Raw genomic sequence first — 15,037 nt, 5'->3', positions numbered from 1 at the left:
GTGACCGTCAATTCAGCCCTGCCGCCTCCGCCAAAATTAATAAGCAGCGGGCGATCTGGAGGCCGCGGCCCCGCGATCAATACCGATCGGCGTGGCCGGGAGAGGTCAGCGGGGTCGAGGGCCCCGGCTCACTACCTCCACCGCGTCAACGTATCGGCACGCGATCCCGACCGGAACGTGGCGGTGCTGGACTACTTCATACACGCCATAGTCTGTGTGAATTATGGGCTATAAAAGTCTTTTTTTCCCCTCCCTCTTAGCTTGTAAAGCACCGCAACATCGCTGCCAGCGCAGTTTAATTTTATTGGAAAATCTGGCCCGATTTCAGCCAAGTCGTAACACCGGGTCATTTTAGGTCACTTTGGTTTATCATATATACATACATACATACATATATACAGTGTGTGTGTGTGTGTGTGTGTGTATATATATATATATATGTGTGTGTGTGTGTGTATGTATATATATATATATATATGTGTGTGTGTGTGTGTGTGTGTGTGTGTATATATATATATACACACACACACACACACACACACACACACACACACACACACACACACACACACACACACACACACACACACAAACACACTTCTGTGTCTGCTGAGCGTCGGCCCTGTGGCGAGGGTTCGCTTTGGGGACAAAGCCGAATTTACAGTGCAAGCCAAGCCCGCCTGGCAGAGCATACAGGTCACATCTAAATCAGCCTGTACGGAGGACAGGGTCACAAATGGCCACGTACAGTCATGATGCAATTTAGGCAATTTTGTCATTTTTTTTAACATTTTTATAAAAGGTAGCTTTTACCTTATCTGCTTAAAGAGAAAAAAACATCCGCTGCCGTGCTAAAGGAAGATACCGTGTCCGTGGACCAAATTACGATCGAATAACCGTAATATCCTGGGTGCATAAAACAATGGGCCCGGCAGAGTTGGTCCGCGACAATAAAGAGAAGAGAACATGTTCCGCGCGGCTCCAGAAGTGTCACAGAGAGGCGCAGCTGAACGGAACCAAGCGCAAAAACGAGATGGTGTTCCTTCGCCTTGAAAAGATGAACACAGATGAGATGTAATAATTTCACACATTTCAACCGCTGCTGGTCCCTAAAAGCCCATCTGGCCTCAAATAACAAAGCTGGTTCGATTCCAATTTTCCACTTTTATGAGATGTGGAGACACAAAAACTATAAATATGCATACAGGCTCCTCCCTTTTTTATACATTTATACACAATCATTAAAATGAATCTTCTGGGTGTCAGAAAGGCGTGGGTGGGGGTGGACACTCACCTGGTGGTCTTGGATTTTGCGTCCCACCACCCGGAAGGCGTTGTTGCCCGTGTGGTGGTAGATGTGGACCCTGCTGAAGCCCGTGGAGCCTCCGGCCGGAACCCACTTCTTGTTGGCGTCGTCGTACACCATGACGGCGGCACGTGCCTGACAGATACTCTGCTCGCTGCGGAGATGAAGCAGAAAAAAAAAAAAACGTGAGTGAGGAGGAGAGGAGGACGCTAGGGCCACGTGAAAAAGGGAAACTTCCCAAAAATAGTCATAATTAACATATAATTAACATATTATTTAATCTACCTTTCAGGATTAAATAATGAGGAGGAGACCTTTTTTACTAAAATCTTTGGATGAACGGTTACTGGTGCATTAAGTGAATTATGTAAGAGGACAGATCGAAGGTCCCATGATGCACGGCGGGCCGCAGTTGCCGCGTCCAGTTGCTCGGATCAACAGGACCCCCTTTGTTCGCCCGGCGCGTTCGGAGCAGCTCACGTTGCGGCCGCCGACCAGCGAAGAGCCCGACCTGAGCGGAGGTGAATTATTTAGAGTCCCGCAGCCTCCCACTAGGACGTGGACAGGAGAGACTCCCCGTCCCGAGTCTCGTCCTTGCCGTTAAACTCCCGCTGACAGCCAGGGGAGGGGGGAAATGTATTAAAAAGAAAAACACATTTCTCCGATGCAGCACTCAAACATTTATGGCCCGGACTTCAGATTGACCCATTCGGTATTCAGACCGCAAATTTCCACTTTAAGCCGCGAATCACCAGCACACTCCTCTCTCAGCAACAAGATCAAAAACGTACGTACTTTTAATTCGAAGTGACGGTGAAAGTGAAGTGATAGTCATTGTGAAGCACAGCACACGGTGAAATGTGTTCTAGCCCCAGATGCTGAGATCATCCTCTGTATTTAACCATCACCCTTGGAGAGCTGTGGGCAGCCATGACACCCAGGGAGCAGCGTGTGGGGACATTTACAGCATTTACCCGACGTCCTTATCCAGAGCGACTTACAGTCAGTAGTGACAGGGACCTCCCCCCCCCCGGAGAGACTCAGGGTTAAGTGTCTTGCTCAGGGATACGATGACAGTAAGTGGGATTTGAACCTGGGTCTCCTGGTTCATAGGAGAGCGTGTTACCCACTAGGCCCCTCCCACCTTCATGATGTCACAATGTTGAGGATTCGTATCATTATTTACATTTAAAGCATTTACCAGACACCCATATCCAGGGACAGTCCCCCCTCTGGAGACACTCAGGGTTAAGTGTCTTGCTCAGGGACACAATGGTAGTAATTGGGGTTTGAACCTGGGTCTTCTGGTTCATGGGCGAGTGTTACACACTAGGCCACTACCACCCTGTGGGATGGCGCACAGCTAGGCCACCACTGCCCCTATTAAACCTTCCCAGAAGAATCGTTGTCAGGTTCTGGGGCTACAGGCAGATCATCCTCACCACATCCAGGCTGATTTAACAGGACCGGCCGGTGAAAACAATCCTGCGGTTTAATTAACGAGAAGGAACCCCGAACATCCACACAGACCACCACCGTCTGGAAGTCCATGGACGGGACTGGGGGGGGTCAGGGAGCTGGGACTAAAATGGAAGAGGAAGTTGCATCCTTTTTTAGACCGCCAGTAAATGGAAGGGAACGCCGGGGCACTGGAGACGGCGTGGAATGGAACGTCTCCGACTCTCCACCATTTCTATAAAAAGGACCCACCAAACAACATCCCATAAGCGGCAACTACTCGCTACACCATTCCATGCTGTAAATTTTACCCCACGATGGTTGGAGGCCATGAAACAGACCGCGCTAATAATGACAACCGAAAATAAAAATACGATTTTAGAATTTTCTAATACATTATCATTGCCTGGATGTTTCCAAACGTTCTCCGCAATCCGGGGGAGATTAGCGCAGGACGTTGAAGTAACGTTAGTCATAATGTACAAATACAGATGCAGCAAATACTAATAATAATGGCGCTAGGTGGGATATACAGGGTGGACCATTTATATGGATACCCATTAAAATGAGAATGGTTGGTGACATTGAACACATTTTATAAGTAATACCTCATGAAAGAATAAAGTTACATTCAAACCACACCATTGTTTTTCTTGTGAAATTACCAAAAAAAATTGATGTGTGACATGACCCTCTTTTTTTTTTTTTTTTTTTTTTTTTTTTTCAATAGGAAAAGTTGGACCAAAGATGGCCGACTTCAAAATGGCCACTATGGTCACCACCCATCTTGAAAAGTTTGCCCCCTCACAAACAGGACATTAATATCACCAACCATTCCCATTTTATTAAGGTGTATCCATATAAATGACCCACCCTGTAGTCAGTTTATATGACTATTTTTCGCTTGTCGTATCGCCAAGCTGAAAGCCTCAGACAGGCCGCTCGCAGACTGCTTTACTAATGACGGAAAGCAGAGGGTTCGAGAGCTGGAGACCATGACACGAGACGAGAAAGAACGGCAACAGCCGCTTCTGAGGACCACGGAGAGAACTTCTCCCCTTCTCCGTCTGAAGGGGGCTATTTTAGGCACACACTGCTGCCGCTTTCCGACAGAGGAAAGGAAATCGCTGTACGTGTCAAAAGTAGCCCTCCCCCCATCGCCTGAGTAAAAACAGGCTGCTTTTATCCCACAATCTACATAACCTGGCAGGCGGGAGCCACCGTCCACCAACCACAATGTTTGGTACAGACAAAGTCATGTTGGTGTTTTTTTTCCAGAAAAAATTAAATGGATCTTCAGAGTCTCGCGGGGGGGGGGGAGCCATGATGGTCGGTGGAGATAACATTTTAGGGGCGGGAAACTCTCTGGGCGGAAAAAAAAAACACGAGGAACGGGAGGTAACCTTTCCCCCTTATGACGTCATAAGGGGACAAATTCCAGATCAGACCGCCTGAGCTGCCATCTTTACACCCATCACCACTTCTAGCCACTGCAGGACCATAAACGGGCTCGGGGAACTCGTATTAATGTGAAATAATCTCACAGTGACGCTAGGTGCAAACGTCCCGACATTCAGAGATAAAACAAGCAGCAGCACTAAGTACCGGACCGTCATGGTGCAGAGGGTCTGACGATGACAAGCATCTCACATCTTTAGGAGGCCAAAAGTGAGAGGTCGAGGAACGTGTAGTTGAAGCGGGAGAGAGAGAGACCTTCGCCAGAAGTTCAGAGATGGCATGTCAGACCAGGCCAGTTTCATGAAAACAATGTCTCGTGGTCCAAATAAAACACAGGGGTCTGTTTCGGTTTTGGCGCCTGGAGGGAACGTAAACCAACAAACCATCAGTTCAAAACCGCGAGAGGCATTTGGTGAAACAGTCCATTGCAAGAAGCATAATGGAGCCGGCAGCACTCTCACCCCTTGCTGAACAGATAACCCAGTATGGCCAATCAGACTGCTGATGATGTCACCGCGGTGATTCCGAGGACAGACCGGACACTGGGATGACCAAGAATTCGACACGCACGTGCAACACATCGCGCAACCAGCTGTGAAAATCCCAGATTGACCTGAATGTCAGAACGTTTCTCTCGGAAACGTGTGGAGAAAGAAATCTGCAGGCTGGTAAAATTTACAATTAGTCCTTTTCAGCCAGCGTTCTGTTTGGATGAGAGCACCGTGTGACCATGTGACCATGAAGCGAAATCCTCGGGTCTGAAAAGCAGGGCCCAGGAGAACACTTCCAGTCAGAAATAATTAATACGAGTCCTCTCGCTCTCTCTCTCTCTCTCACACAGACCCTCACGCAGCAGGAATCTGCTGAGATGCTGAAGAATGGGAGGAATGGGGGAGGCATTTTATCCCTTCATTAAAGTTAATGTCTCAATACCAAAATACAGCTTCAAAGCCGAAGCGGCGCTGACGTCAGACGCCGGAGGAGCGCTCTGGGGGGGGAGAGAGCGGGAGGAGAAGCCAAGGAGATCGCTTACACAACTCGGCTCCCGCAGGATCTGAACGGAGGACGGAGCGGATTTCACCGCCAGGACCGCTGCTCCGCACCGGAAAACAAAAACCGCTGAACCCAGTTCTCCCACACGCAGCATCTGTGGCATTGATGCGAGCGCGAGGCGGCGTTTCGTTCAGCAGCGCAACGCCACGCCGGAGACGGATGGCGGGCGGGACCAGCCATCTGTGGCACTTCGTCTTTTCATTCAAATCGCAGTTAATGAAGTAAAACGTGTAACAGACCAGCGTGGATTCTGCACTGCTCACTACGAGTCTAAATACGTCTCACTTAAGCGTTTAGGAAAGCCATTCGGTTTAAATTGGTGAAGGTAGACTAGGTCTAATCGGTTAGCAGCCTTGACATTTGACCTTAAGCCAGTTGAACCCTGGAGGCGTCGTCGGAAAGAACGTCGCGGGTTACCTTGATCAAAAGGTCGATCCATTACCAGATATATAAAGGTCCCCTGTTATGAAGTTTTTTAGGCTTTTATGTTGGTCCCCGAATTCTGTATCTGACGTCTCTTGGTGCAGAATTCCAGCCACTTTGGTCCAGTCCCACAGTGAGATTTCCCAGGACGCGCCGTTTCACCGTCTGTAGCTTTAAATGCTAATGAGGAGGAGGGCGGCCTGTAGAAGCTGAGCGGCATCAACACAGTCGTGTTGATGTTTTTCCAAAAAAAATAAAATGAACCCGCTGGTTCTTCAGAGTCTCGCATGACTGAACTAAAATACATTTGTGCTCATTTTTACATCACCAATCAGCGAGTACCTGCAATGCTTCGCACGTTTGGAAGATATGACTGCCCCTCTTTCCCCCTTATGATGTCATAAGGGGACAAATTCCAGATCCGACCGCCTGAGCTGCCACCTTTACACCCATCACCACTTCTAGCCACTGCAGGACCATAGACGGGCTCGGGGAACTCGTACTAATGTGAAATAATCTCACAGAGTCACATTTTCATGTCAGGGAACCTTTAACGTAGATCTTACCTCACGGTAAAAGTAAAAATATAAATAAATAAAAAATTGAATATAGTTTCATTGAGTTCTTCTACGAGAACCACCATTTCAATGCACCACAACGTTCTTTACTAAAGTGGCCATTTGAATCGTGTTTGCAATTGAATTCCCATTTAGACCTTTAGACAGCGAGAACCAAATTAATCTCCCACCACGGTATGCAGAGAACCAAGAAAAGTGCTGAGGCAAATGCCCTTCCAGCTGATTACGTTTCCCTCACTCGAAACACTCCACAACGCCGACCGCTTGGAGATCCTGTGGCTTCTCATTTTCCAGAAAGGACAAGAAAAACCCAGAGCCTCTAATTATTTTTGCATGTGGTGGTTACAGGGCTGCTGAGCAGGATTTTTTGGCAGATTATCATGTGTGAGGAGACTCAGGAGGCATTGCAGACCTTGGCCAAAACACGCTTTGATCTTTAGCAACATTGGACTAAAAAAGAACAAATAAACCATAAGAAGATCCAAACTCTGAGTGTTCCACACAGAAAATGAACACAGTTAGTCACAAAATATCTGGACGAATCAGGGAGGTGCTCACATCAGCACCACACAGAGGTTCAACACTAGGGTACAGACACGAATCAGACGGCCGAAACATCTTGTGGAGAAGGAAAGGAAATCCCTTTGGACCTTGAGGGAGTAACAGGGTGCAGAAGAAGGTTCTTCGTGTCATGTAAGAACAGAAAATCAGCTTCACCACCACAAAGGCTGAACGCTTGCTCGGTAATGAAAGCCTGATTTGGGTAGTCAGCACTCGAGTCACCAAAGTGACATGTTCACCAAACATCTGGAGAGCATTAGATGGTGGGTTCTAAACCATGTAGCTCAGTTAGCTGCTGCATCGGAGCCAGGACATGAGATGGCATGCAAAGTTGCCCCTGAACCCCTCATAGCAGGTAGACGCATTCCAGCAAATGTAGGACTTATGCGGACCCATGCTGGACCAAGACAAAACCCACAGGCTCTCCTTTAGGCACCATCGTTCAGTAACAGCAAGATCAGAGGAGACCCACAGCTCCACACGTCATTAATTACACACCCTCGGTGATGGTGATTAACGCGCTTGGCCTTGGATCTGAAGGACAAGGAGCTACACATCAGGTCTCTGGGGCATGAGCTGTAAGTAAAAGTCGGGCAGAAGGCAGGAGGAGGTTCCCCGCAAGCCCCCCGAGGTCTCCAGGCCGCTGAGCGAGTTCTCTGGCATCCTCGTTCCTGCCATAGAAGCGGGTGAGGCACGAGGAAGCCCACCTGGGCTATTTAAAAGCCCCGTTGGACGAACAGCGCTGAGACTACGAGAAGGGCGACAATGGCAGAGCTCACGGCAGCACCGCGTTACGAGCAGTCCCGAATTCACGCGACGTTTCGACTACAAGACAATCACTTGGTTTTCATGGCGTGCAAACCCCGCCTCCAATTAAAAGGACTTTGCAGATGTTGGTCTTCTGCCCAGATGCCATACAGTCAGTAGTTACAGGGACAGTCCTGCTCAGGGACACGACGGTAGTAAGCGGGGTTCGAACCCGGGTCCTGGGCAACTACCAGCCTTGTTACAAGAACTGCTCCAGTTTTCCAGTCCCAGGTCCTCGTCGGCCCGTTCTTTTTATAGGCTGAGGAATTACAGCCGTCGCCGTAGCAACGCTGGGTAGCGTGGGCAGGTTTTGGTGCGTGTCACTACCATCCATCCCGCCGCCCTCCACAGAGCGCAGGAGCTACTCCGCGGTCCCTCGCCGCGCCACCTCCGCGAAGATACGTAAAGAGGCGCTCCGCCCGCCGTTCATTCATGCCCCGCTTCGCGGGACGACAAAGAGGCGAGGACAGAAGGGGACAAACACACTTGGACCTAAAACTAATAGCTTTTCTAATCACGACGAGAGCCGCAATTTAATATGATGGAGAAAGCGGCGCAATTAAAAACATGGAAGCCCCGGGGCTTTTATCAGATTAACGATAATAAAAAACCCCACGAGTCCTGCTTGATGATCAGAGGAGGACGTGACCCTCGAGAGACCCTCTCGGCGTGGCGCGGACTCTTCGCTCTGCTGTCGACAGACGGGGAAAAGGAAGACGAACTCGAACGATGTTTTTATAAGGGAAGATTGAGAATGGGAGGAGCCTGTAGGCATGATTGACAGCCCTCACACGCCCTCACTTCTTCATTCTGGACCTTTTTTTAAGTGAAGTGATTGTCACATGTGATACACAGCAGCACAGCACATGGTGCACACAGTGAAATTTGTCCTCTGCATTTAACCATCACCCTGAGTGAGCAGTGGGCACCATGACAGGCGCCCAGGGAGCAGTGTGTGGGGACGGTGCTTTGCTCAGTGGCACCTGAGTGGCACCTTGGCAGATCGGGATTCGAACCGGCAACCTCCTGATTATGGGGCCGCTTCCTTAACCGCTAGGCCACCACTGAATCCCTGAGCGTCAACACGTCAGTGGGCGTTGCAAATGTGGGACCACGCCCACTACATGCACAGACATACGGAGTGACCAACGTGTGAAGCGTTCCAATGGGTGGATGTGACATCAGTGAATACGGCCCCATGCACCACATCTTCCGCAGCTCCAGAAATACGCCCCCCACTGACGGGAGCCGGGAGGTTCATGTAAAGCCTGAGGTGGATCCAGAGGTACTTCACTTCTTCCTGGCTGCAATTAGCGGGACCTTTAAAGTGACGTGATTGTCACTGTGAGACACCGCAGCACAGCACACGGTGACACGGTGAAACGTGTCCTCTGCATTTAACCGTCACCCTTGGTGAGCAGTGGGCACCATGACAGGCGCCCGGGGAGCAGTGTCTGCGGCCGGGACCTTCATCAAGGGGACCTCAGTGGCACCTTGGCGGACCGGGACTGGAACCGGCAACCTTCTGATTTCGGGGCCACTTCCTGCTAGGCCACCGCCGCCCCGCTAGTCTGCAGTAATAACTGCCAACAGTGAAGCTGTTCAAAGCAACATGAACTTTCCCACAGATCTTCTCTCCGCACAAAAGACCTCCTTGTCCAGAGGTCCGAACGAGTTGGTCTGGAAGACGAGGCGATCTGAAATTGACCGACCTCACGTTCATTCACAGTCAGCTGGGAGATGGACTTGGTGGTTCTCACACCGAGACGACCACAACTCTCACACACACGCTGAATTTGGTGGCCAGCTTTGAGTGACATGGGCTCGACGTGCTTGTGCTCCAGGGAAGTTCTGACAGGGTCACGGCCCCCGGCCCCACATTCCGGGCCCCCGGTGTTAAGAGCGGCAGTTAAATCGCGAGGCGCCGGGCGACATTTGGAGAAACAGCCTTCGCGGAGTCTGTTTACAGAGCAAACATTGTTCCGGAACGTCAGCGCGCTCCTTTCCCCCCCCCCCCCCCCCATCGCCGGCCCGCCAACCAGCATTCCGAAAGTCTACACCGCCAATTCCACACGGAACGCCGAGAGAAGGAACGAGAACGCAATGCGCGTTCCCTCATTCGGCCCCAGAAAGCCCGGGCCAAGCAACCTTGGAGAAGGTGAAGGGCACAGAAGATCCCACGTCGTCAGAGGAGAACCACGAAGATCTCGCCAACGTAAACAAAGACGACCGGCTGGACTGGTTGGTGGAGGACATGTTTTGCCGTGGGCACATGAGTGTGAGAGAAGGCTGAACAAAAGACCTTCTCACCAGACGTTAGTATTCCAAAGAACTTCCGTTTTACCTCCAAGAAGAACGGACTCTTCCTCCACACACACACACACACACACACACACACACACACACTCGTTCATGTCAGCCTAGCAACACGGGATGGCGGGAAAACCGGGGGACACGACTCCGGCAGGGTGGAGACGGGGGACACTTCTCTCCACAGACACCGTCCCCTGCAGCGGTTGCCAGCTGCAGTTTCCCAGCAGCCGCGTTACGCAACCTCGCCGCTCCGGTCCCGGCAGTGCCGAGCCTCGGCCGTGCCGCAACAGTTGCTTTGACGGGCGGCCCCTCCCTCGCACCGCCGCCACGCAGCATCACTACCCGCCGCCGCGTCTACGTACCGGTGCGCTTCCATCTTTGAAGACAGGGAGCATCTTTCGCTCAGGATGAAGGCCGGCACCGCGCAGCGCGTGCCGGAGTGCAGCTGCATGGCTCCGGATTAGTCCTCCCCACCGCCGTCCCCTCCTCCACCTCCACAACGCTGGCTGCTTCCGCCGAGGACGCGGTCCGCCTCGCCAAAAAAACGGACGGGGGGGGGGGAATCACGGTGCCGGACGACTCATTCCGCCTCGGCTCTCCGGGAACGCTTCATTATTTAAAACGAGCGGCCGCGGATCAATGGTGGCTTCACCATGCAACACACACACACACACACACACACACCTCCCCTGCCTCGCACTAGCGGAGGGTAACCTGGCAACAGGCGTTCGAGCGCTGCCAGTTGTTGGGAGGAAGATCACGTTCGGCGAAGATGAAATCACTGCACGGTGTTATTACCGCGCCCCCCTTCTCCCGAGCCACGGAACGCCGATTCGGCGAAATGGCAGAAAGACGTGGCGGCCTGACCTGCCGGGTCCGTCGCTGTCGTAAGAGCAGCGCGCTCCACCAGCGTTAGGGAAGAGTGATCGGTACGCCGAAAATATACAGTCACGGTGAAAATTCAACCAGAACGTCACCTGAAACGGAACAAACCCGTAACCAAACCCTGAACCCATGTAGTGGGTTGTCACTTGTGATACACAGCAGTGCAGCACACGGTGACACAGTGAAATTTGTCCTCTGTATTTAACCATCACCCTTGGGGAGCAGTGTGTGGGGACGGTGCTTTGCTCGGTGGCACCTTGGTGGATCGGGATTCCAACCGGCCACCTTCTGATTACGGGGCCGCTTCCTTAACCGCTAGGCCACCACCGCCCCTGTTGTCTGTTGTCCCACCACAGCATTTTCCAGCAGATCATAACCCACGTTCACACTTTCCACGGATCCCTCTTTCTTATGGAACGTGTCTTCTGATCTGGATAAGACGGGGTTAAATAAACCACTGCCGGAATTAACCAAATCATTTTAACGTAGGTGGTCACTGTCACTTCCAGAAGAAACAAAAACAGACGCAGTCACCAGATTTCTCTAAAAGGGCGCGCACACGCACACACACACACACTGCAGTTCAGGCCTGGCACCCACACCTCAGACCGGCTGGGTCGGTACCGACTGGCGCGTGGGAGCCAGTCTCCAAATGGCACGCGCCGGGACCGGTGGCCCCCAACACTGTGACGTTAGGGCCACTGCCACTAAAGTGAGGGTGACAAAGAGAGGGGTCTCTGGCTCCGGAGTTCAAAGTTATTTTTACCACACGCGGAAAAAAAACACGGCGAATTCCGTTCTACGCCCCAAAATTAGAGGATTATAGCATCCAAAAGTAAAATATCATTCCTTTGCTTGAGATTTATTTTTAATTACAAGATCTCCATCGATCACCGCGACTCCCATCATCTCGGTTTGTACAGGGCCGTGAAAGCGGCAGCGGACGTCGCCGGGAAACGTTCCAGGTTCTTATTTCTACACTCGTACACAAAAGGCCATTTGGAAGCAACGATCATATTCCACCCCCCGCGGCCGTCCACTTTAACCGCGGGACGTGTAAAATGACACAAATGTAAAGAAAGCGGTGGTGGTGGCCCCGACCTTGCTCTCTGACCTATGACCCCGGCACCCCTCCTGCTCCCTCCAAAAGCACGATCCATTGAACTGGCATTGAACAAGAGAACGGTTTAAAACACACACAAGAACACGAACGTGTTTACGTGTCGAGCTGAGGTCACCCGATCTCAAAGCTGAGGTCACCCGATCTCAAAGCTGGACTTTTTACTCGTATGCTTTTAATAAAACTGGTTTTAAAAAGCCAAGTTCTGCTGCGCTCAAACAACACACAAAAATCTGCTCATTTAGGCAGCAACTGCACAATTATAATGGAGGGAGAAAAATGAAATATGATATAATCTTTGCATTGGAACCAACTGAGTATTCATGTCAAGGTAGCACTTGTGATACAATAGGACACTAAAACTAATATGGCTGCCAAAACATCACGAAAAAGTAAATCAGAGCGACAAAGAACCCAGAATAGGAGTAAAATGAATTTTTTTTTTTAAATTAAATAAAATTAAAAAAAAAAACATTTCCAGCAATTCAAGGGCCAAATTTTCCACTCTTCTGGGTTCAATTAAGCGACTCCCATCCAATCCACCGATCCACCGACTTCAAAGCCAGATGAGGACCAAGACCAAATTCACCACAAACACAGCAGTCCACCTTACTATATACAGCTGACCAGGCCAGTCACATCACAATACCGGGCAGAACGTGCGTGAAGAACGTCTTCCGGAACGTTCCATCACAGACAGAAGAAATCCGCCATCAGGGGCGTCGCTGGCGAATCCACAGACCTTCACATGGAGTACAGCGCCTTGAAAACGCCACAGAACAGTCGCACTGTGAGGACAAATACATAAATAAACGTCCTACTGAAGGATAAGTGACCCATGACCTTTTCCAAAGGGCCAATGACATTGTAGTAAATTTGTAAAGACACCGCAGTCTGGAAACCTACAGAATACCCTGTTATTGTCAGAGGATTAGTGCAATGGTGCTAATTCAGAACAGATCTTTGGCATTGAGCACATTTCTGGACACAAGAGCGATTCAAACTTGGAACACACGGAACGTGTAGAGAACGAAGCAAACCCTTCAAGTGCTAGAGGCAAGAGGAAGACGGAACGAACATATTTTAGCGCGATGGAGACGTAATTGTTTTTATTACACCCAACAAACGTGGAACAGGCCGTGTCAAGAGGACCTAGAAGCGTGGCGCAGCCGCCGAGCCCGGACCGGAATCTCTGCCCGGCGCTAATTTATACACAAGCCCCGGACAAAACGGCCCCAACGTCCCCAACGTCCCAGCTCCATCTGCTCCGCCAACAAACATATGGCATGGAGCTCCGGCACGCGGACGGCCTCGCCGGCTTCGGAGGAAGTCCCGCCGGGGACGCCGCCACAGCGCTCGAGCCAGGACCAGCGACGATCGTCCAGAAAGGGGCTTCAAAAGGATTTCCACAAAGCCCACCAGCAAACGCTGAGGAAACTATTCCATGTATTATTGTCTTGGATCATATTTCTCAATTAAAATCCAAATAAAAAAATAATAATAAAAAAAAAAAAAAAAAAAAAAAAAAAAAATACAGATTTTTACTATTTTTTTTTTCTCCCCACTGTTCTGTCCTGCGACGCTAGAATGTTTGTTATGGACCAGGAGATGAAGCCTGACCCAGGATCAGTCGTAACAGGCTGCCCGGGTCACGGTGACGAGCAGCTCCGTCCGGACCACTTACAGCCAGACATGCGACCAGTTAGGAGACCCGCCCCGAGCCGCAGTTCATTAACGTCATTAGCAGACACGCTGCTCGGTACATACGCTTAATTAAGTCATCTCATGACGGTGGGTCAAATGGGGACAAAAACGGGACCAACTACTGGTTTCACGGCATAGAAAATCTCTACTTCACCCCACTCTTGGTTAAAACGAGCGCCGCAACTCAACCCGCCGGTTAACTCACACGTCAAGAGTCATCTCAGCAGTCGCTCCAGCACCTCCGGCCGAGGGAACTCAATCCAGCCCTTTAAATAAAGACAGGAGGAGGAGGAGGAGGAGGCCGCTTCCCTCGGTCCCGCCGCGTCCGAGAGGCGTCTGCTGAGCTGCTGCCGGCGGCACTGCGCGCCTCCGCCGCCGCCTGCCACCAGCACCACTCCTGGCGGGCTAAATTTGGCCGGCTCGGCGGCCCCCAAAAGAATGTAGCCCTCGGCCCAGAATAAACATGCTGACCGAACGGAGCCGTGAGCTCAGATCGGCCGGCTCTCGGCGGCCCCGCCTTCACCGGGGCAGCATGTGGACTAATAAGCGATATTACTAGCTGTTAATGATGCGGGCGTGGCCGTGGCTGCCATCATGGCAGCAATGAACATCCTGCATCCGTGTGATGTGTTAAACTCAAGCCTGGGTGGTGGTAGCCTGGTGGGTAACACACTCGCCTGTGAACCAGGAGACCCAGGTTCAAATCCCACCAACTACCATTGTGTCCCTGAGCAGGACACTCAACCCTGAGTGTCTCCAGGGGGGGGGACTGTCCCTGTCACTACTGATTGTAAGTCGCTCTGGATAAGGGCGTCTGGTAAATGGTGTAAATGTAAATGTAATGCCTGTCTGAAAGATGCAATATAAACATGAACACTAGGGGGCGAGCCAACATATGAGCCAACAGGCCTCATGCCGGCCTTGATTTACATTATTGCCATCGTAACAGAGGTAAAAGAGCCAGCTCTTCCTCTTACACTTTATACGTAATGAAGTCTTTCGTTACAATTGTGGTTTTGATTTCTGTGGTCTGCCCCCTAGTGGAGACGTCCAGTATCATGAGTAGTAACGCATTGAGCTGCACGAGCTACTATTACATACAAAAATATCCAGAATAAGGAATATGCATACACAATTAGGATTGGTGGAAAGGGAAACAGCAGGAATAAACATAGCTAGCCCTGCCGGTTGCGAAGTACATGCTGCAGGCATCTTACACTGAACCATTTCATTACACACGGAATCACTTCTTTTTTGTGACTAGACTTCTTTCATCCGTGACTAGAGCGGCTTCTCTTTACCGGCGTGCAACACCTCGTTTGTGGAAATTGCACAACCGGACAGACACTTTTCTCGTTTTCACTTGTGAAT

At 50.7% G+C, this 15,037-nt stretch overlaps 1 pseudogene; it reads right to left on the bottom strand.

Annotated features, from left to right (window-relative positions):
* Positions 1–10,440, bottom strand: part of LOC114763518 (protein enabled homolog) — a 40,957-nt pseudogene extending 30,517 nt beyond the window's left edge.
* Between the last annotated feature and the right edge of the window lie 4,597 nt (positions 10,441–15,037).

The sequence above is a fragment of the Denticeps clupeoides genome, chromosome 14 (genome assembly GCF_900700375.1).
Source record: "Denticeps clupeoides chromosome 14, fDenClu1.1, whole genome shotgun sequence".
Classification (NCBI taxonomy): Eukaryota; Metazoa; Chordata; class Actinopteri; order Clupeiformes; family Denticipitidae; genus Denticeps; species Denticeps clupeoides.
Note: the sequence above shows the minus strand (reverse complement) of the source record. Positions and strands in the feature narration are given on the sequence as shown.